The sequence below is a fragment of the Eumetopias jubatus genome, unplaced genomic scaffold (assembly GCF_037043125.1).
Source record: "Eumetopias jubatus isolate StellerSeaLion01/CBP00866 unplaced genomic scaffold, mEumJub1_p1.0 scaffold_8, whole genome shotgun sequence".
Classification (NCBI taxonomy): Eukaryota; Metazoa; Chordata; class Mammalia; order Carnivora; family Otariidae; genus Eumetopias; species Eumetopias jubatus.
The window spans coordinates 60,317,922-60,343,213 of NW_028274814.1; the positions used below are offsets into that span (position 1 = coordinate 60,317,922).

The 25,292-nt window shown below is 35.6% G+C and overlaps 1 protein-coding gene across 1 annotated transcript in view; it reads right to left on the reverse strand.

Annotated features, from left to right (window-relative positions):
* SOX5 (SRY-box transcription factor 5) overlaps window positions 1-25,292 on the reverse strand; it is a 1,012,050-nt gene that overhangs the window by 650,425 nt on the left and 336,333 nt on the right. Inside the window, exon 5 of the mRNA XM_088025573.1 lies at window positions 15,413-15,479. The gene's annotated coding sequence lies outside the window, so the exon portion shown is untranslated. The remainder of the gene's footprint in view (window positions 1-15,412; window positions 15,480-25,292) is intronic.

The window sequence follows — 25,292 nt, forward strand, 5'->3', positions numbered from 1 at the left end:
TTGCCCAAATTTTCTCTTATGGAGTTAAGCCCAATTTGACAAGAATATATAGAATTGAGTTCAAAAATAAAAATCTATAAATCCTTGCTTTAAAAAATTCAACTAATCAACATCTTCAGTCAATTAGAAAATATACTGATGTTAGGGATTTACTAAGAACAGAACTGAAACTCCCAAGAAATATTCTGGAGTGAGTATAGTCTACCTAATTGTTTACATATTTTCCATATATAAAGCTTTGAATAAATATTTATTTGGTTTGGCCCAAGTTTGTACTATCTGCTTTGAAGCACATGGTTCTTATATATAAAGCAATTGAAAATCCGTTTGTTATCAAAACAATATTACATATTAACCACATTACGACATAATAAAACAATAACAGCGTACTATAGACATGTGTAAAAACAGAGTAACATTGAAGTAGCACTGAGTTAGTAAGAACTCCTACAAATTATCATTTTATTTTAACATATTTCACTGATATGAACTCCACAGGCAAGTCCTGCATATATGACAGCATTGTCTAAATGAAGAAACCGAGGTAGCAGAGAAGACAAAGGTTAAGTTTTTGTCAAAGAAAGGTCAGTCAGGTAAAGAACCCACCGCCTTTACTCAGTCTTCAGCCAATATGCTCACTGCTTAAATGAAAACCTCTTGTTTATATTCAAACACTAGGATACAAAGAAATAAATAAGTTCATGATTTTTTAGTCCCTTGAAGTTGAAACATACTGTTTCCTGCTAATACTGTTCTGATTAGCAAGTTTTGTTTCACAGGCAGAAAGAGGAAAATATACAACTCAAAATGCTCTAACCTAAAGGAAAGCATTTCTATCTGAGTAACTAACCACTTGTCAGTTAGCATTTTCGAAGGTGGAGATGGGGTTTAGACTGTTGACCATCTCTGAACTTAGGTGATGTTTTAGTTCCTCATTACCAGATTAATTTAATACCCCCTCCTTGGCAGGTCTGTGCTAAATATTTGCTTAAGATTTTATAGAAAATATTCCATTTAGGAGTCATAGTTCTGTGCGTATATTTTAATAAACGTAACTACAAAGGAGACCATAGACAAAGGAAAATTTATGGTTTATTTTAAATAATAATAATAATAATAAAACTCCTATTTTGTCCAAATCAATGTCATTCAGGCTTGTTACTTTAAACTGTATACAATTCCTAAGTGATAGGGATTCAGAATTTGGTGTCAGATAAGTCCTGGTCTGCCCACTTCTTGTGTGCTTTTGGATTGCGTGCACTCTGTTTACATCAATTTGTTCATCTGTAAAATGAGGATAAAAGTGATACCTTTCCCTAAGGGCTATCACAGAAACCAGGGTCTAAGTGTTTAATGATCATTATTCATTATTATTAGTCTTATTGGGCTGCTCACATTGTAAGAGGGCATCTTAACCACGGCTGAAAACTAGGCAAAAGTTGGCAACAGGATATGGCAGTAAGGGAACACAGATCTTCTACCCAAAAGGGGAACAGAAAAATTTTGGTGGGAAAAAAGAAAGAAAGAAAGAGAGAGAGAACAGTCATGACTCAAGTTTATGACATTCTTTTCCACTTGGATAATGATTTGCTATTTTTCAACCAGACCTTCAGGATGTGATATACACTTCAAAGCCTTCCTTTACATAAGATTTAAACATATTGTCTAGCTGTTTATCAGAATCTCTCTATTTGTGGCTGTGTTTATATCTATTGTTTTGAAGAACAACAAAAATGAATAAATTCCATGTGAGCTCACTGTGAGCCCCCCAGGAGGGCAGTCTGTGTCTTTTCTACTTATCACTGTGTCCCCTGTGTGATGATATATGAAATTGTAACCTGGTGTATTAACTTTCCCCATTCCATGTATAGTCTTTCTCATCTGGGTCACAAGGAGCCAGAGGGGAAAAAAAAAAAACTCCTGCTTTTACATATAGAAAATTACTGTTTATGTGTAATAGCAAAAGATTTGAGTGTTTGGGGCTCTTTTAATTTAGGGAGAAGGTAGAGTCACAGCAGGAAGAAGGCCCAAAAGCTAATGTGAGGGCCCTGCACCCCTACTGTCACAGGGCACATCCAGACTGAAGAGGTTGGTGTGAGGTGGGAAACAGGGGAAATCCCTTTCTGTTTAAGCTCCGAGCAAAATGAGGACTTATGGCTGGCTTCCTGAGCAGCACTCAGTGAGTCAGCAACTTTGCAGATACCCCACGACAAACCGAAGTAGGGAGAGAAGAGTACAGGGATGGCTGCGCAGAGGGTCAAGGCTCCAGAGGCTGTGATAACCTGTTTGACCCTCCACAGTATGGAGTTAGCTGAGGGAAGGTGCTGACAGACTGAAGGGATCTCACTGAGGGTTGTATGATAAAAGGAGGCAGATGGGACCACAGCATGGCCAGGGTGACTGAGGTTGTAAGAAATGCCAGCAGGGATGGATGACCATGACTAGAGCTCGTGACAGGACAATTGTACAACTCATTTGCTCCAGTAGAGGACTTCTCATCTTTCCTCTTTCCCTTGAACAGTTAAACGTATCAATATCCATGTCCCAGAACCAAAATGTTGGAGTAATTATTTCATGACCCACAATTAAAGCATACTGCAATTTTCGGTCACAACAGCCAATTCTCTCTGAGTCATATAGTGAACCCATTAAACTTAGAATCTCTAGGTCTGAAAGAATGCCTTCTAATGAAAAAGGTGAAAGCTACTGTCCTCTACATCCAATCATATCTCTGGTAAACCAGGGGGAGAAGTTCAAATGCATGGCTTGGAATAGAGCCCATGCCAGCAGATTGTGCTGGGTAGAAATAACACTAGTCTGTCTAGGTAAGATCAGTGCCAATGGTTCCAACTAAAATTAGAAAAAAGGAGACAGTACCTTGGCTCATGCTTATGTTGGAGACAAGACTCTAACTCCTGCTAAAGCCAAATGATGGCAATTCAATTCCTGCCTGCCAGTTGCAAATCCCTACACTACCACTGCCGTACTATCAGAAGACATTTGCAATCCAGTGCACCTAACAAGAGAGGTGATTTTTTTAGATGTCACTTAATGGGTGAACAACTCAAGTGCTGGCAACTCAAAGGTATGCATGCATTTATTCTGAGACAAAAAGGTATTTTCCAAAACTATAGGTAGATTGTCGAGGAGAAAAAAAAATTAGTAGAACCTTATTAATTTGAGGTAGATAAAGAATAATTATTAATTTATTAATTTTAGTGTACAACTAAGAAAAAGAAATCAAGGACAGAATGACCTCATTCCCTCCACAAAACATCATCAAAAGATCCACAACACTTTTCATGCGTTTCAACAAATACAATTTTGCTCTAAGCTCATACGTGTCATGAGGCACCATGCCATAGTGGAATGAAAACTGAGCCAGGAATCAGGAAATCTGGGTTCTTTTTCTGGCTCTGTCACTTATTAACTGTGTAAAATGATGCAAAATTTAACCTCTCAGAGCCTCAGTTCCTTGTCTACAAAATCAGTGACTTAGATAAGCATTATCCAGCTCTTAGATTCTGTATTGCTCTCTAAATCATTACTGATTAAATGAAATTTTAAATTTTATATGGTTTTTAAAACGAGTCTAAATATTAAGTCTTTCATAAATCCTGGGTTTGGAAATCAAATATATGTAATAGCCAAGGGATTCTGATTTTAATAGTAAAGAATTAAATACTTTTTTAAAAATTTGATCTACTCCATGACGGCAATACACACACTCATAGATAGGGCCAATGGGACAGTATTTGTGTATCTTAGCAGATACTATAAACTTTTGGCAATTGTCAAAGTCACATAAAGACTGACATCATTTAACATTCTTCGAAGGAAAGAGTGTACTGCTGCTGGACGGAAGGAACTTCTCCAATTAATTCAGATTCAAGTTCCATATTAATTCAGGAAGCTAAAACTTGGGGGAGGCTTTCAGGTGCTGAGTGACATGATACACTCAAAACTCACCCCAAGACCTCTGCCAAATTTAAACTACTTTTCTTTCTACATAGGTGATAATTGTACTATTGCCTCTATCTCCCCAGGATTTTCAAGCAATCTACAGAATTTTACTCAAAGCACCCTAATGCTCAAAATACTAACTACTGCCTCAATAGAGCAGCAGAACCTGGCTCCTCCACTGAGTAGTACCCAGCCTGGGAAGCAGACGTCCAGCCTTCCTGGCTGGTGCTGGACCATCAAAGAACTATCTGCACCAAAGAACTATCAGCACCAAAGACAATTCATAACTCATAAATGTGATCAATAGGATAATCACTTCCCTGGCTGTCAGCAACTGGAGTTCTGGTTTTATTTCTGGCACTAACTCTTGGGATTCTGGGCAAGTCCTACAAGCACTCTGTTAAATGCTATTGATAATGATGCTTCCTGAATACATGCACTATAAGAGTTATGTATTCCCAAGTCCCAAAAATACTTCCACTCCATATTGTGCATTAGTGTGGAAGGAAAATCTATATTTTATCCTCTTTTAAGTCACAGACCCTTTTGGAGGATGTGATAGAATCAAGTGATCTGGATCCTTTCCTCAGAAAAAAATGCACCTGAAAAATCTTATATACAAGAATTTCATGTAAATATTGGGGGGGTGTCTCTGATACTAGAAGGAGGTTCATAAATTCAGGTGAACACCCTGGTCTAGAGTACAAATCCTTTCTGTACTTAATTAGCTGTATGATGATGGAAACACTGAATCTGACTTTCTTCATCTATAAAAACATAGATAATGAAATTGATCTTTCTGCCTACATCTTGTAACTATGTTGAGCATGAAATTTTTTAATATGAATGTATGTGAAAACAATCTAGATAGAACTCTGTGCAACTCTACGTTGCTATTGTTCCTTCACCCTAGTCCTTTAGTGCTGTCACAGAACATTATGAGTACTGCCCCCACCCCACAGGCACCATCGAGCTTGGGGAGATGTGAGTCACCAGACCTGCATCTAACTTAAGAATCTGGACTCTCAGAGTCTGACTGCCTGGCTGTGTAGTGTGCCTGTACTTCCTTTCTAGCTTTTGTCTGACTACTGATCTCTTCACACACACCCGTTGAACTGAATACACCGGCTCAGTCTTCTGTCCCTGGAAATACTTTTCATAATCTGAAGTTTTATACCTACCAGAATACACTTGGTCCTTCATTGACATTAAATCCTGATCTTCACTTGAGTGCTTGAAATTATTGTTGTTGGGCTCCATACTCGACATTTTTGCTCTCCTCCATTGGTGTGAATAATTAGAAACCATATTGCTAAGATCATTATCTCTATTTTGTTGGAAAATAGACTAGCAAATGCAAAGATATAGTAAGTACCCTCAAGGCTTACACAGTGTATGACAGAGCCAGTTAACAGAATAAGACCCCATTCACAATGCTACATACTTATCACTCAATTACAATTTTCCCTTTCTTCTTAGAGCCTAGTGATTACCCTCTTATACAGCACTCTTTCTGATAATAAAGAAGGATGGATAATACATGCATACATCTTACTTAAGGCATACATTTTATTTTTTTATTTTTTCAATTTAGTATTTCATTTTGAAATTATTTCATACTAACAAAACATTGCAAAAATAGTAGAGTTCCCAGCTTCCTCACATATTAACATCTTATAAAACCACAGTCCAATTACCAAACCCAAGAAATTAACCTCAATATAATACAGCTGGCTGATCCACAGACCTTACTGAGATTGCAACAACTGTCCCACTAATGTCCTTTCTTGGACCATGAGCCAATATTATCTGTCATGTCTTCTTAGTCTCTTTTTATTTGGGACAATTCCTCAGTCTTTGTGTTTCATGACCTTGACACTTAAGAATACTGCTGAATTATTTTATAGTATATCCCTTAATTTGAGTTATCTGATTCCTCATGATAGAATTCATATTATGCATTTTTGGCAAGAATGTTACAGAAATGATTTTTTGTGTCTTTCTCAGTGAATCACAGGGAGGGCACATGATGCCAATACATGCCATTACTAGTGATGTTGACTTTGATTGCTTGTTTTAGGTGGTGCCTGCCAGGTTCTTCCACTGAAAAGTTACTACTCTCCCTTTTGTAATTAATAAGTATTTTAAGAGGAGATATTTTAACACTATGTAAATATCCTATTTATTATCATATTTTCACCACTAATTTACTATCCAGTGGTGATTCCTGCCTGAAATGATTATTACTGTGGTGCTTAGCAGATGGTGATTTTCTATTTCCATCATTTTCTATAGTTATTAACTGGTATTCTACTCTTAGAAAAGGGTTTTTCTCTCCCAGATTTATTTACTTATTCAATCCTTTTTATAGTATCATGAATTATATTGAGTATAAATCAAAACTACCATTATTTTCTCACTCAAATGTCCTAGACATGGCCATGAGGAGCCACTTCACCTTGGCTCATGTGTCTTTTCTATGTGTTTCCATCACTTTTTAGGCTTTCCTTACTTTCTTGCACCACAACATGTTCCAGTTTCTCATCATATACTTTTCCTATTCTAGTGTAGAAACATCCATTTCTATAAGGATTAGTGGTTTCTTTTATTTGAGAATGGTATTTAGAAACCAAAATCTAGGTACTAATTGTGCTCATCATTATTGAGGTATTGCTTCTAGGTCTCTCAGTAGATAGAGGTAGGGAATATATAGGTGCAAGTACACACATACACACAACTATTTTTTTATCTGTATATCTGTGATACATACTTTGTATATATACACACACATATCATGAGTTCCTATTGATATCTCAGATTCCAATTCAACATCACAGGGTTTGTTCTAGCCCTCTTCATTTCTTTTACCGTGAGGAAAAATAGTCATCACTATCCATAAACCTACGACACATTTAATGCAGTTTCAGGGCACCTGGATAGCTCAATCGGTTAAGCGACAGCCTTCGGCTCAGGTCATGATCCTGCGTTCCAGGATTGAGTCCTGCATCGGGCTCCCTGCTCGGCAGGGAGTCTGCTTCTCCCTCTGACCCTCCCCCCTCTTGTGCTCTCTCTATCTCACTCTCTCAAATAAATAAATAAAATCTTAAAAAGAAAAAGCAGTTTCAGAAATGTTAACTCTGATCCCTACAAAAAAACAGAGTCATTAATTTATATCATGTGAAAACAAACTTTCTAATTGCAGAATCTCAGCGTATAAAGTCTGTTTGGCAAAGTTACTTAAATTAGCTCTTTTTCCCCTACCCCATTCATTTATAATTCTTACAAATATAGTTAAGTTTACTAGATATTTTTTTGTTTGTTCGTTTGTTTTTCATGTGGGGCTCCCTGAACACCCTGGTTCATTTTAATTATTTATTTATTTTTGAGTATGTGAAACATTGACACAATTCCAAAAATCAGAACTACACAAAAATAAATAGAGAGATGGATAGATAGATAGCATTTATGTAAGTGTCACTCCCCCATCACCCCTTCCACCCTATTTCCATTTTCTCAGTCCCTGTTTGCTGAGTCCAAACCTGTAAGTAACCAATTTCATCATGAGTTTCTGGTGTTTGTTTCCTAGCTGTTTGCCCCAATTAGCAGATATATGTATATTTTCTTATTTCCCTTTCATTCTAGGTAATGTACTTCTCTGCACACTTTTACACTTGGCAGTATAGCCTGAAAAATTGCTCTATATCTATTCATTCTTTTTACAATTGCATGGTACCTCACTATATGGAGATGTCATAGCGTATTAGTATATTCAACTACTCTCCTGAGCATTTAGGTAGTTTTTAATATCCTACAATTATAAACAATGTCACAATCAATAACCTCGAGCTTATGATTTTCATATTGTTGAAGGTGTGTCTTCAGAATAAATTCCCAGAAATCGGATTGCTGGGTTAAATGGTATGTATATGTAAATTTGTTAAATATTGCTTAATTCTTGTCCAAAGGATTTGTACCAACTTTCATTCCCATTAGCAATGTATGAGAATAAAGCTTATGTTTTTATCTTTTCCTCCATATCATTTTAGGACAGATGATGAGCAACATTTGAGGGGTTGATTTATGTTTATGTCTTCTCTCTAACTATAGATATTATCTAACCATGGTGCTAACAATCAAAGAAAAGGTTTACATAAATGTAAAGGAAGAAGAACAGAAAGAACAAAGAGCTGGAGAAATCATTAAAAAAAAAATGGTTGCCTTTGATCACAACAGCTCAAGATAGAAGTATATAGCTTAGCATCTTCACTTTGAAAGCTCAACAAACCAAGATTCCACAGCAATTTTCCCACAGCCAAGATTAAGCCCTGCGTCCTTTATGTCCCCAAGTGCCATATCAACATTACAATTGACACACAGTATTACAGTTATCTGCTCACATGTTTGTCTTACATTAGACTTTATTCAGCAACACGTTTATTTCAACTCCTAGCACAATCAACATATAACATTGATGAAATTTTGTTAAAAGATCATTAAAATAAAAAGAAATATTTTTTCAGTCTTTCCTCTATGCCATATAACATCCTACATGTTTTACATATATTGCCTTATTTCATCCTGATAACAATCACACAAAGTTGGTTTTAGTATTACCCCATTTTATAGATCAGAAAACAAAGACTTGGAGAAGACACATAACTTGTCTAAGATGATATATTATGGGGGGAAAAAAACCCAACTTGGGATTTGAGTAGGATTTGAACTGAGGTCTGTCTCATTCTAAAGCACATCCTGCTTACCTTTCTCCTGGATGGCAGATGGAAATAGAAGCCTTCCTGACGCACCTTACATCACACTTACATAGGCAAGTTTTATTCTGCCTATGGTGAGACCAGAGCTAATTCTATATTAAGGATTTCAGGCCATTGTGTCACAATCAAGAAGGAAAGGAAAGGTGGTGGTTTTAATGGTTTGCGAATAGACTCTGAAAAAGCTTTCTGAGATTTTTTACCTTTTGGCAAACAAAGCTTTGGCTCCTCTGCTCCATGCACACATTTATTATACCCTTGTGACTGTGGTTTATGTGCAAGCATCTTATTTAAAAGAGTTTTTAAAAGACTGAAATGTGATTTCCTTTCTGACAGCAAAGGAAAAATAAAAAGATGTTCTTTGCCCTCCTGTTCTAATCTGTGTTTGGAAGTCAAGTCTGCAGTTCCCAGAACTCTATCACCAGCTTGTTACATTTCCATAAATCTGTCTAAGAATACAACACTGTTCACCCAAAAAATGTAATATAAACTGTAAAACACATGCATAGGATACCTGAATCCAATTCACCCTCATTTTGTATATAAGTGAAAATAAAGCGATGCTTTAACTCTTAGAAATGACAATATCACGCTATTTAGATAAGTGCCACCAAATCATTATTGAAATTCTGACAGCATTTGCCTTACTGGTAAAAGAAAATTACCTGTAATGCATAGTTTAAATAATTACTTTTAAACAAAAGCTTCTTTTCTGCATTGCTTATTTATCTTTTGAGACCAACTCAGCAGGGCTATGTATTTTATTAAGATTGCCTTCAGACTGCTAATGGCAGGGCGTCTGTTAGCACAGGAAAAGTGATGGCAGTTTGACTCCTATTCCTAATATTGGGAGTTAGTCCAGACACTTAAGAGCCAGAACTCTGCTGTGCATTTGACTATGTTATCAACACTTTACTTGCTAATGATACTAGTGACAGCATTTCAATATGATGGGTCAGACTTAAATAGGAACGCTTGTAATTGTGCTTACAGAACCAAAGAAACTCCCTCCCTCCCCCCCCAAAAAATCCCTTTTATCAGCAGATCAGCTGGTGTTAAGCTTCATGACTGGGAATTATTTGGTAAGCTTCTGCACAATATTTTTTTTCCTTCTCTGCTTCCCACCTTGAATGGGGAGCCTCCATCAGCACCTGATATCTCCCCGTTCAGAAAATGACAACTGAAAGCCCTCCTGTGGTGCAACCGTGTGCCAACTACCCAGCAGAAGGTCACACTGATGACTCCCCTGTGGCTTTTGTTTTCCCCAGGGAAATCCACAGCCAGGGCTGACTGCTTGCCAAATATGCTGAGTGCCACAAACCAGCAGTGCTAAGAACCCCCCATCTTTCTTGATGGGAAGCAGGAAGCAACTGTGCTGAACACCTGTGTCAGCTCCTGTTCCTGGGGACACCCCAGGCAAGCACTCATTCAGCATTCAGGGATAGGGCTCCCCTCCTCTGACTGGCACTTCTGTCCAAAAACTTCTTCTCGGTAGTCACATGATAATAGTTGCATTTGTCAGATCTCTATAACATCGGCATGTTTAACTACTGTTAAGGAGGATGATTTCAATCATCCGTGAGTTAAATATTTTACTCTATGTGTCTACAGGGAATCGGCACAATGAATGTACTTCCTGTTAGTGTACAAGTAAGAACAACATTCTCCATCACTTCCTTTTATAGCTACTCCAACCAACTCAAGGAAGAGGACACTTGGTCTGAGCTGTGGAAAAGGCATGATGCCACAGAGAGACAAGATCTAAATCAGTCTTTTTTCCTGTAGCTGACAGAGAATAATATGCTCAGTTCAATCAGTGAAAATTCTAGTCAAGTACGGGATGGAGAAAAAGTCAGGCAATATAAATAAAATTGCCTGCCACAGGTTAAGACTCAGTAAGAATATATGAATGAATGAATGAATGAATGAATGAATGCACAATCAAATGAATGGACTCCTAAATAATTTTCAGTTCCTCAAAAAATTCTATAATTCAGAAATGATTATATTCCATATCCCCATAAAAGCCTGCATTTAGTGTCTACTATTTGCAGATCACTCAGGCCAGGCCTGTGCAGAGATTAAAATGAAATAAATGAATAAATAAACCAAAGCCTACTTCAGAACCACACAGCTTGTCAAGCAGCAGACCTACAATTCAAACTTCAGATTTTCTTGTATTTTGACTATTCCATTTGATTTTCTCCAAAATTCCACATGGCATTCAGACCCTTGGTCTTTCAGGGTATTCCCTCAGCCTGGATTGCCCTTCTTCCACTAAAGAGGAAACTTGTGCTGTCAAGTTTAAATTCATATAGCTTCATCCTCAACTTTCCTGTCATGTTCCAGAATCTCTGCATGGATACTTCTTCAACACTGGCATCGCAAATGTTAAGACTCTCAAAACAATCCATGTCTCTCCACTAACAAAAATATAAGTAAGTAAGTAAAAACAACTAACATTTTCTCATTTCCTACATCCATGGTTTGCATGACTTTTATTTCAGTTACTCAAGATTTAAATTCATCCCTTACTGCTCTAATAAGTTAAACTCTATTGATTCCATCTTTGTATTTCTGCTTGTATTTGTCCCCAGGTGTTTTTATCTTGATCCCAGCTTTCTGAATCTCTTGCTTGATGACTGTACTGGTCTCCTCTCCTCCCCTTATAACCTCTCCCCTTTCAGTCAATCCCATACTGCCACCACATTAATTAATACAAGGCACAGACCTAATCATCACCTATATTCTCTAAACAAATAAACAAAAATTTTCAATAACTTCCCAAGTCATGTTGAATTAAAAGTGAAAGCACCAAAGTAAGAGTCAAAGTCCTTTTTAAAGACCTTGAATTGTAAAGTCTCTTTGTGTTGTAAAGAGTTCAACATATCTTTACAGTCATTATTCCCTTTTTGTATACCTTGTGCTGCATGAAAACTTACTCAAGCCCAGAGACACTTCAGACACCAGGATCTTAAATATATACTAGGCAATCTTCCCCTCTCCCCCTGTAGCTAAGATCTCTGCTAGGGTAATCACATGCATTCTTTAAGACCCAGCTCAAGTGCCCTCTTGCCTATGAATGAAACTTTCTTTCTCTTCCAACCCTCGTAGAATGTTATGTTGTAGCTCTTGTCTAGTCTTTACGCCATTATATCTCACATTATAATATTTGGTATTCGATCTTCAGTCTAAATTCATTCAACACGTACTACAAGCAAAGCACTTTGAAAGGTGTGTTAGGGTGATAGTAGAGAACAAAACAGATTCATTCCCATCAAAAAGCAAAGAGAAAAGAGTCTTTCAAAAAAAAAAAGTGTGATGGAGGATGTAGAGTCATTCAGGCAGTTGAATGAACTCAAGGACCAAATAAGATAATGACTAAAAATTGTCATTTGAATTTAGTGTGATGGAAGTAACTGATACCTTAGCAAGACCTGGCATGAGAGAAGTGAAGAGGATTGGGGAGTGGGTAGGAAGAACGAAAACGGAGGCAGGAAGCTGAAAGTTCAGGAAACATGTATGAAGGGAGTGGTGGCCAGAGAAAGAAGTACGATAAAAGGGAAGTTTTTGTCAATTTATTTATTTTAAGGTGGGAAATTTCAGTACCTATAAATATTAAAGCTTCTAGTAAAGAAGCTGAAGCTTCTTTATACTGAAGAATCAGCATTTCTGGAACTGCCAAAAGAAGTGAGGCGTAAGCATAGGTGGAGGAACTGGCCCTTCTGGGAGAAGGAAAACCTCCTGCACTGCCTGTGGCAGAGAAAGACCTGAATCACCCCCAGACTCAAGGAGAATTGCAGGTGTCTATGTGAAGTTGAGGTAGGCATGCCCTCTCCTTCAGTATATAATTCACAGAATAATTTCTTTATTTCTCATTTAATCATAAAAGTGATTCTTACAATTAAAAAGCAAAGAATTTAGAATAAGTAAAAATTTGTATTTATTGCATGAATATTCTGATAGCTTAGATACAAGCTTAGTTATCATTTTAAAACAGTTTATTAATGTATTGATTTAAAGGTTTGAAAGCTTTATGGTAAACCATTATTTGGCAGCTGGAAACTGCTGCCACAAGACTGATAACAGAAGGCAACCCCTAAATTCCTCTTTTCATACTACTTGGATGCTTTTACAGGATAGTAATGAGAATTTTAGAGGCAACTCTTCCTTCCAAGTATCAATAGTATCTTCTCTTAACTGATAAATTTTACAAAAACAAATATGGGGATTTTCCTCTGTTGTTTATATGAGATAATCTCCCTTATTTTCTCATTTATATTGAAAATGGCCACTTTTAGTGTAGGTAACTCTTAATTCAAACAATTTTTATTTACCATCTAGTACGTGCACACTGGCTTAACAACTGTAAAAGAACTGCAGAGATAACAGAACAGTACGCTTCTCCCTGTGGGGGAAGCCGTATTGATCACTTCTAGGCAAACATGTTTAAGACCCCAATTCAGCTGGTAAGTTTCAGAGCTGGTTCCAGAATTTATGCCCTCTAAATCCTACTAAGTTTTTTCTTTTAAATACTCCATGCTTCCTCTTCATAAATAGTCTAATAGATCATGTGATAATTGTAATAAAACTATCACATAATTTCAAGCCTCTCCCCGTACAAATAGAAGAAAAAATTCATGACTTGTCTGTGGACTTAGACAAGGCTATGTAGTTTTGGTTGAAATTATAAATGACAAACAAATGGGGAAATCAGTATGCAAAGCAACAGTCAGATGCACATAATTTTTAAATATTACATATCATTGTCATTAATGTCCCTATTATAAAACAATAAGTTATTATACACTGCCAAAAAACACGATTCAAATTCAAAAGAATTATGCAAATTAAGGAAATGGAAAAGAAAAATGAGAGCTGCACTATAGCTCCTGGAACACAATCATCAGTCAATATCCTGATCTATCCAGATCAGACAATTGCCCTGATCATTGTTAATTTAAGTCTATTTTCATTCATAATTTATATTCTGTATCTAAAGAGAAAATTTTAAAATGCTTTACATACCTAGTATGTCTGAGTGATCCTTAAAACATGTGGGCCACGTGATATCCCTTATTGGCTAAAATCTCTTTAATGATTTCCGTCTCACTCAGAATGATAGTCAAGGTCCTACTGAGCTCTACCAAGCTCTCTGTGATAAACACCATGTTATCCTTCCCATTCTCAACTCTTAGTTGTCCACTCCTTACTCTTTCCCTGCCACATTCCCTTTCTTGACAATCTTTCGACATACCAAGTATAAGGAGTGTCTCTTTACCCATCTATATCTGTATGGTTCCCTCTCTCCATTTAGGTTTGTGCTTCATTTTCCCCTTGACAGAAACACCTTCCTCAGACATATCTGAAACAGTCTTCCATCATTCTCTATTTACTCTGCTTTATTTACTTCTTAGTACATATCTTTATTAACACATACAGATGACTCTTGAACAACGTGGGTTTGAACTGCATGGGTCCACTTATACTTTTTTGCAGGACTTATACCTAAGTTAGCTAAGAACAGAGACTTGAGCATATGCATTGCATCAAGAGATACTTGAAATTATCTCTCCTTTAAGCTGGAGGCTAGTGTTCTCTCAATACCTAACAATAATAATCTGTCTGGTCTCTAATGCTAATGCTAAGAAATAACTAAATCCCTGAATCATCCAGGCAGAAGAACTTTAAGCTTAGCTCCTTTCTGAATAAGCCTTTTTACTAGAAGAGATGTGATCAGACTGAAGGACAAAAGCATCTATCCCTCTGTGATTAAAACTGAAAAAACCCAATAGAAGTTGCTCTATAAAAAACCTGGATGTGGAGGAGTTAAGTTATACTCCAGGAGAGTTGTGGAAGTGATAGCCGTGACAGAGAGGTAAAGGATCCCCAAGCTCCTATAAAAAACTAAGCAATTATACTGAGAGATGTAATCACTATTCAAGACAACTTGGAGACTTCTTTGAAGCAGGAGATGAACACGAACCCATCAGTCACCCACGGGGACACTCAGGGCAATGGAGATCCCAAAGGCCAGCATGGCTTCAGCTGACCAAGGAATGGGACTAACTAAACTTTCCACAATGGTGACCATTTGACTATTGGGATCTTTCCATTTACATAGAAATTGTATTTTAATTAAACTTCATTTTACACATGGTAGTCAACATTCAGGAGTTAAGATTAATGTAAGCAAGTAGATTGACTCTGAAGTGTCAAGAGCTTTTAGAGGTGGATCCAAGCCCAGAGACTATAGCAGAAAAGAAAGGAAACGACTTTCATGACCCAAGTGTTACTACAATTACTTAATGTTACTACAATTACTTACTAACATCTTATATGTTTAAAGTTTTGATTCTGGAAAAGTTATCAAGAAATCTTCATTCAAAAACAGTTTATGTGAGAATAATAGAAATCCGGGTATTTATACAACTTATTAGGTAAGAAATTTTCTTCTATTCCTGAAAATTTATTTGAATTATTTTTTTAAATCTTCAAATCCTAAAAAAAAAGGATACCCAAATGCTGAACTTTTTACATAAAGGTGTTAGTCACAATTTGCAAAACTGAGAACATACCAAGTAAGCATGTCCAAGCAATAAACAAGTGGCAAGAGACTTGAGAACTCTAGAATTGATGGCAAAAGAATGATCAGCAAATGATAAAGCAAATGTCCTGACCTGCTGAGTCTCCCAGTCCAATCTCTCCCACTCCCGATGTCCTTGATGTTATCTATTTCTTGTAAAGCTAAAAAAAAATAAAATAAAGGAAAGAAAAGTAGTGAGAAATCAAAGTAATTCCAAACATTGTAGAGTTAAACAAAGTTTCTACTACAAAACTTTGGAAGAAATGTTAAATAATTTCATCATAACAACTTTTTCTAGATCAGATTCACAGCCACACAGTCAGACAAATAAGACTGTGCCAGTTAGTGGTTGATGAATGCATAATGAATGAACAACTAAAAAACGAATTTTATAAATGACAGTCAAGATATAATGACAGTTGAAACGTAAAAATGCAAACCAGTTATTTTGGAGCTATATCAATTAAATCGCTTTTAAAAATCTTTATATTATTAATTTATTCATATAAGCACATGCATGAATATGAACTCTGGGCCTAGTTTTATAGAGAAAAACAATTGTAACCTTCTTTATATTCCTTGGGTTAACTTAAAATACACTTATAAGGCAACATTCCTTACAGCTAGAGTACTATGGAAAACATCCTAATGGTCATTAAGATTTATTAAATACAGACTATTACTTATCAGGGCACAGTGCTATGTTATACTAGCACAGTAAGTTGTATAAGAATAAAAGTTTACAAACTCACTGGATAATTTCTAGATTAAAAACAGTACGAATAAAAACAGCAAAATAAAAGCAGAAACACCTTATTTATACCCAGTTGCTCTTTCATAGTCATAGTCCAGTGTGATAAAGAACAGGTTTGTTTTTTGGGGGTTTGGGGGGTTTTGTTTTGTTTTGGTTTTAGAGAGGGAAGGGGGGAGGGGCAGAAGGAGAGGGAGAAAGAGAATCTTAAGCAGGCTCCATGCCCAGTGCAGAGCAGGGCTCCATCTCACAACCTTGAGGTCATAACCTGAGCTGAAATCAAGAGTCCGATGCTAAACAGACTGAGCCACCTACATGACTCAAAAACCATGGTTTAATCATTGGTCCTATGACAAAAGAGCTATATGTCTTTGGAAATTTATCAACCCTTATGGAAGCTTATTTTCTTGATCTATAAAATGGTTTCATTTCATTTTGTCATGAATTCAGAAATCCCCCCAAAATCAATACGTATAACTATTTTATCATGATTTTATTATTTCCTCACAGATGTAGAATAATTTTTATAAGGATAAGTTCATCACCTATTCTACCTTTTTAAGCTTTGGTCCCCAAAATGTTTAGTTCTATCGTTTCAAAATGTTCAAACATGTGTTCATGATTTGCGTGACACTGCAACATGATTATTAGATTGTATAAATATAAATTATATAAATTTTATGTCCTGGGATGGTGGAGTTACCTGTGTCATTAACTGGATTATGTAGCTGGTATTTTTAAAAGACTTAAAAATGATACTTTTAGGAAAATAGAATTCTATTTCTAGGATATTGGTCTTACATACTGTAATCACAGGTTTGGAGGTGATCTAGGCCCAGACTACTTGCATAACTTTTGATTATTAGTTTATAAAGATTTTTCATTTTTAAAAGCCTCAATAATTTTGGGTGACTTCTGGAGTACCTAAATTCTTTTAAAGTATATAAAACAGTAAAAAGAAATAATACACCAAGACCTGTTGGGATTTATCCTAGGAATATAAAATTGGTTTAACATTTAAATATCAAATAATGGAACACACTATATTAATAAAATATAAAATCATACAATCATTCAATAGATGTGAATAACATTTGACAAAAGTCCAACACCTTTTCATGATAAAAACACTCAATAACCTAACAATAGAAGAAAACTTCCTTAATCTAATACAGAGAACATCTACAAAAAAAACCCCACAACTATCATACTTAATGGTAAAAGACTGACTGGTTTCCCCCCAGATCAGGAATAAAACAAGAATGTATACTCATACCACTTCTATTCAGCATTGTACTGGAGATTACAGCCAGGTTTGTCAATAAAGAAAAAGGAATTAAAAAAATCCAGATTGAAAAGGAAGAAATAAAACCATCTATTTATAGATAATATTATTTTTATTTAGAAAATCTAAAGGAATTCACTGAAAACACTATTAGGAAGGAAGGAAAGAAGGAAGAAAGAAAGGGAGAGAGAAAGAAAGGGAAAGAGAAAGAAAGAAAAAGAAATCTCGTCTACCTTCCTGTTTCTTGCCACAGAGCTTCAAAAACTTTTGGAATTCACTGAGTGATAGATATGCCTTTGTTATGCTATGACTTGACTCATAACAGAGCCCCTCCATAGCTTCAGGCTGGAAAAGGTTGTGAAAAAAAGCAATCATGTGATTTGAGGACTGGAACTTTTCAGGACCCTACCATCCCAGACTCTGAGGAGAGGAGAGGGGCTGGAGATTGAGTTTAATCACAAGGTTAATGATTTAATCCATCATGCCTATGTAATGAAACCTCAAGAGAAGCTCTAAAACAATGAGACTCAGAGAGCTTCCTGGTTGGTGAATATATTGATGTATGGGAGGGTGGTACACCCTGACTCCACAAAAGCAAACTCCTGTGCTCGAGACCCTTCCAGACTTGTCCTATGTATTTCTTTATCTGGGTTATTCATTTGAAGCCTTTATAATAAAACATTAATAATAAGTATAGCAGTTTCATGAGTTTGATGAGTCATTCTAGTGAATTACTGAAGCTGAAGGAGTGTCGTGAGAACTCCAACATTTGTAGACAATTCTGCCAGGCAGAAGTACCCAATGCCTGGGGACCCCACTCGCAGTTACCTTCTGAAGTAAGGGCAGTCATTGAGGACCTTACTCTTTAATTCCTGGGATCTGATGCTAATTCCAGATACTGCCAGATTGAACTGAATGATAGGACACTCAGTTGACATCTGAGAATTACTATTGGAACACAATAATCTTTTCAACAAATGGTTTGGGGACAACTGGATATCCACATGCAAAAGAAGAGAATTGGACTCCTACCTCAATACCATGCAAAAAGATAACTCAAAATGCATACTACTAAATGTAAGAGTTAAAACTATAAAACTCTCAGGAGTAAGCACAGATATTCATAACCTTGAATTTGGCAACGGTTTCTCAGACACAACTCCAACAGATAAAACAAGTAATAAAAAAATTGATAAATTGGATTACATCAAAATATAAAAGCTTTGTGCTTCAAAGTACACAATCAAGAAAGTATCGAGCACTCTTTTGTCTCAGGAGCAATAAAAAAAATAAAGTAAAAAGGCACCCTATAGAATGGGAGAAAATATTTGCAAATCATACATCTGATAAGGACTTATATCCAGAATATATAAAGAACTCTTTCAACTCTATAATAAAAAAGTTAAACAACCCAATTAAAAATGGGCAAAGAATCTGAATAGGCATTTCCCCAGAGAAGATATATAAATGGCCAATTAACACATGAAAGATAAAAACATCATTTAGCCATTAGGAAAATGCAAGCCAAGACCACAATGATATACCATTTCACATCCACTAGAATGACTAATAAAAAAAGATAGGTAATAATAAGTGCTGATGAAATTGTAGAGAAATTGTACATCAAATGTAAGAATGTGAAATTCTACAGGTGCTTTGGAAAATAGTTTGGCAATTCCTGAAAGGTTAACTATAGAGTTACTATATGACCCAGCAATTTCACCCCAAGTACATACACAAAAGAAATGAAAAAATGTCTGTCTTTATAAATACTTGTACATGAATGTTTATAGCAGCATTATTTATAAGAGCCAAATGAGGCAACAACTTAAATGTCCATCAACTGATGAATGAATAAACAAAATTTAGGTATATCCATACAATGGAATATTATTCAGCCATAAAAAGGAATAAACTACATGTTACAACATGGATGAACTTTGAAAAGATACCAAAAGAAAGAAGCCGGTAACAAAAGACTATCTATTGTATGATTCCATTTATAAGAAATGCTCTGAATAGGTAAATCTATAGAGACATAGAGACATATTAGTGGTTACCTAGAGTTACAGAGGAAGCAAATTTGGAGTGGGGAGTGACTACTAATGAGTATGGAGTTTTTGTCAGATTAAAATGTTCTCAAATTATATTGTGATGATATTGAACAACTCTTTGATTTACTAAAAAACACTGAATTGCACACTTTAAATGAGTAGATTGTAAAGTATATAAACTATAACTCAACAAAACAGTTTTTTACGAATTACATAGTATAAAACAAAGACACATTAATATAATTTTGTTCCCATTTTTAAATGGAAAATACCCACATCTGCCTTGAAAACCTAACCATGTTAAGATGATACAAAAGAAATTTTATATTTTGATAGACTATTTCTTGACAGATAACATTAATGGCAGGCCAAGTTTAAATACCAACAATAAAATAATAGGAAGATACTCTACTTTTAAACTAGTCATCAGAGATTAGTCTTTCAAGAGAGTTCAAGTATTATAATACAACCCAAGTATAATTGTTACTTTATCAGCACTGATAGTGAAGGGAAAAATTTATTAATCCAAACTATGGCAATAGTTCAGAATACAATTTGTTAAAAGTTGGAAATCACATAGATACTTTAGTGATTTTAGAATTCTCCATTTAAGAATGACTGTTATAAAACTTTAGCTGCCAAACAAAACTAGGTAAGTATATGAGGAAACATATACTTTAAAAATATCAGATTTCAGTGACATAAAATTGAAGTTTCCCAATACTACCTATTTAACTTTTAATTTTAATATGAATTCATTAAAAAATAGAGGCTACATTATCCTGTAAGACCATTTCACATTTACTTAATTTCATAATGGTAAGAGTGATAATGATTAAGCAGCTTGATCCATTCCAGTTATACAACCTACAGTGGCTAATCCCTTTATTTAATACGTGTTTGACTATTCATGTATATTTTCTGCTATTGAAATTTAAATAAGGTTCCCTTCCCTTCTCTAAAGTGGGTGCACACATTGCTTTAACTTAAATTGGGGATTTGCTCAATAACAGCCATCTATTCCACAAAAAGTTACTAAGTACTTATCATCAGATATTGATTATGTTATAAGGTAAAATACAGAGATAAATAGCACATGTGTTTTGGGATGATCCAGAACTGACTATGAGTTCAGGGCTCGATTTATAGGTGGCAAAACCTTTTTCAACTTTAGCTTCCTCAGCTTTAAGGTGATGATTAATTGAACTAATGAGTTTATAGAACCCAAAAATCAACATTAATTTCTCTTTTTTGGTTTACTCTGAAGGCTAGGAAGATTAGTCACACATGGATTCTGCACTTCAGAAATTAATAGTACAGCAGATATTATAATGTGTATAAATAAACTAATTAAGGTGAAAAATTAAGTAGGAATTTCCAGTGATAAAATAAGATGTGAGGTGATCCCTACCAGATATACATAATAGAGCATCATCACTATCAGCAAATGGAAATAGTATTATGTAGTTGACTAGCAAGCTAATTAAGCAATTATTAAGTAAAAATATAGACGATCAATAATCTTAGTCTGTTCCCAGGAAATTCTGAATAACTGCAAGTAAAGCTGAACATTATAGAAAAGATGGTTACTTCTTAGCATCATTCCTTAAGATAATGAATAAAAATACCACAATTCCTCTATTGAGAATTTTTAAGTCTGGCTATCCCAGCTCCAGCACTTATTCATGACCACTGGAAAGTTACTTTACGTCTTGGTTCCTTCATTTTCTCATCTTTTAAATGGGAATTACAATAATGTGTGCCTTAGGGTGGTTAGTAATATTAAATGAGTTAATGCATGTCAAGTGCAAGAGGGTCTAGTACATTGAGTACCACTGAGTATTACTGTAGATACTCCCAGTCAGGGTTATATCATCTTATTACTCTTATTATAATCTTTCATGCCATAGCAAGAATGTACAGGTATTTTAATTAAATTTTAATTACCATTCAATGGGAAGACAAAATGTTGTAAGCGAAGATTATTCCTAGATGCATACTGGAAAAATGAGGACTTTTCCTATCACTCATAATGGCCTGCAGAATGAAGTTCTATGACTAACTAGACTATACTATGTACCTTTGCAATGGGCGGAGAATGAAGAAGCAGTTCTCCCAAAGGACAGGACGTGTATGGGTGGTGCAGCATGCCGAAATACAAAACAACAGTTGCCTACCTACATCTACTATGTAAATAGGGATAGTCTTTACTGTAATTTGGGTTTTTTTTTTTAATTTAACTGAACTCAAGATGTTGAACAAAGGATTGATTTATATAAAATTAGAACTCTTTAATCAAAAAGTCCTTATAAGACTGAAGGGAGTTTCCTCTCCCTCACCTTCCACATCTAATTGACCATTGAATCATGCTAATCCCATCTCTTAAATATCTATAAAATCTGTTCCTTCCCCTCCATTTCTCTAGCTATTGCCCTTCTCTACACTCTTGTCCTCTTACTTTGACTATGATAAGTTCCTCAGCTATTCTCATTGCTCCTGTCCCAAACACTACGCATGGGACAACTTGAGCATGTTGTGCCATTCTCTACCTGCTCTCCCTCAAGACTCAACCCAATTATTTTACCTTCTCAAGTGAAGTCTTTCCTAACTCTCCAAGGAATACTGAAGAACTTCTCATTTCACGGGACCCACAAATGGTAAGTTAGCATACATATGGAAGTATCCAATTATGAATTTTACCAAATGAGCACAAGTTTTTATTATAAAAACCCATGCTGGAAAGGTATGGTAAAGTCAAGCTTTCATATGTGGTTAGTGAAAGTTGAAGTGGTTCAAATATTTTGAAAAAGTATTTGGATCATACATATCAGCAATCTTACACATATTCATATATAAATTTATTTCTGAGATTATACCGAGGAAATAATTATTTCTTTTTTTATATTATATTATATATATATATATATTATATATAATATAATATAAAAGGAATGAGACCAAATGGCTAACAATAGGGCATTGGTTAAATAAACTATGGATCATTTCCCTACTAATTGGCTCAGGAAAATGAGCCTTAGTAATTAGCAGAGCCCAGATCCACATACACAGTCCTGTGATTCCAGCATCCAAAAGTTCCTAAACACTGATCTTGTTTGAAAATATTAATGTTCGAAAATATTAATTTGGTTTACTAGGCAGAGTTCTGTGGTTTATATAACCAAGGACACACACGCACACACACACAATATAAAAATGACCCAAAGGAGGAAAAAATGACTCAAAGGATAAATGCCAAAATGTTACAATGTTAATTTTAGAATTACAGGAATTTCTTACTTTTTTCTTTTGCTAATCCACATTTTCTAAACATTTCATCAATAAACTACATAACTTTTATAATAACCAAAAGATGATTAAATAGAATAACAAACCTTTCATACAGATTGTATGCTGCTATTTAAGTGATGGAAAGAAAGGATTTTTCCAAAGGTTCTGAGTTGGCACCTCATAATAATCTGACCTCATAATAATTTAATCTTTCTCTTCAGCACACAGAAGCCCTCTAGGGGGTTCCTATCCAGGTTCATTTCCTGTGTAGTAGCCAAAAGTCTTTAAAAAAAAAAAAAAATTTATTGACTTATTTTACTATGTATTAGATACCTTATCTACACTAGCTCCTTACTTCACAACCACCTGTGAAGTGTACATTATTAATACTTAATGAATGAGGATACTGAGTTGAACTTAATTGTCCATAGTTACATGGTCAGCATGTGGAAGATCTGGGAATTGAACCCAAGACTGCCTGACATCATAATCCATTTATTTCCAATAGACCACATATACCTCTTCAAAATATACCTGTCTATGTATTAACTCCCCACTTCATTTTAAGTGTTTGTTAATATATCAAATAAAGTAACTATTACTAGTATGGAAATGAGCTAGTCAGGTTACAGTGGAAAAAATACAAGAATTGGAGGCCTCCCCCCACCACCTGTCACTACCCCCTTCTTCCTTTTATTTCCTGCATAGCACTTACCATCTCTAAAATTAGTCTTATGACCTTACCTATTTTCTTCATTGCTTTACCTCTAGCATCTAGAACACTGCCTGACTTAAATTGGAGTTTAATACTTAGTAAATGAATAAACAAATGTATTCATGAGAACAGGTGAAAATTCCTCTAGGCTTTAATTTTTTTTAAGATTTTATATATTTATTTGAGAGAGAGAATGAGAGAGAGAGAGAGCATGAGAGGGGGGAGGGTCAGAGGGAGAAGCAGACTCCCTGCTGAGCAGGGAGCCCGATATGGGACTCAATCCTGGAACTCCAGGATCATGACCTGAGCCGAAGGCAGTCACCCAACCAACTGAGCCACTAGGCTTTTAAATTCTCATTTCTTTAATGGAAAATTGCCTAAGGTGTTTTTTTTTATTTTATTATGTTATGTTAATCACCATACATTACATCATTAGTTTTTGATGTAGTGTTCCATGATTCATTGTTTGCGTATAACACCCAGTGCTCCATTCAATATGTGCCCTATTTAATACCCATCACCAGGCTAACCCATCCCCCCACCCCCCTCCCCTCTAGAACCCTCAGTTTGTTTCTCAGAGTCCATAGTCTCTCATGGTTCATCTCCCCTCCAATTTCTCCCTCTTCATTTTTCCCTTCCTACTATCTTCTTTTTTTTTTAACATATAATGTATAAGGTTTTTATAAGCTTAAATTCATTCAGCCAAACTACTTATTGAGCACCTACTATATGGCAGATATCTAAGCAAGATGATAATTACAGCAAACAAAACAACAGACAAAAATCTCTCATTTATCTTATACTCTGGTAAGTGAAGAAAGACAAGAATGCAACAAAATACGTTAGATGGTGATCAGTACTTTGGAGACAAAACAGCTTGTTTGTAGGAATCTGAGAGGAGACTCTGCAACTGGGTAACTGAGAAAGAAGACATTTGAGTAGGGAGGTGAAGGAGTAAGACATGCATACTGGGGAAAGAACTATTCAGGTGGTAGGAATAGCATGCTGGTGTGACTGTATTTTCGGAGAGGCTGTAATGCAGTAAATGAAGGAGAATTAATAGAAAATGAGATCAGATAAGTAAGGAAGGGGCAAGGATGGGTTGTGTAAGGCCTTATAGGCATTGTAATAATACTGGCTTTTATTCTCAGAGAAATTAGCAGCCATTGAACGGGTTTGAGCAAAAGTGGAACATTCTGTGACTTAGGTTTTTAACGTGCTCAGCATTTCTCAATGGGGTTGCTACTGGTATTTTGGGTGGGCAACTCCTCTTTGTTCTGACCATTGAACCCATGGTTGGTCATTTAGCATCTCTAAATGCCAGTAGTTATCCCCAGACCTTTTGACAACTAAAAATGCCCCCACTTATTTTCAGAGCTATGTTATAAATCAACTGAAGGTAGGTTTAAAGAGCCTATTTTAATATTCCAGGCAATAGTTTGTGTTATCTTGAGCCAAAATGTAATGGTAAATTCAGAATATATATTTTTGCAGATAGAATTTGCCAGTGAATTGGATATGGATGTGAGTGAAAGCCAGAAGTCAAAGGATGACTCCCAGGTGTTTGGAATGAGCAAACAGGATGGAGTTGCTATTCACTGGAGTCGTGAAGACTGAATATGGATGAAGCAGCTTTGGTGAAGAAAGCAGGAATTCAGTCAATACACATTAAGAGCCACTATGTAAAAACAGATATCTCTATATTTTATGGGAGAATTTTGTAAAATGGAGTAATGGGCACTACTGCTGAACTGACGGATTTTGTTAGGGTGTGTTGGATAGAGTTAATAGAAATAAATATTAGATAAATGAATAAATAACTACTAATAACTAATAGTAATGGATTAACCAGTGTAAGCATTCAGATTATGTCAAGAAAAG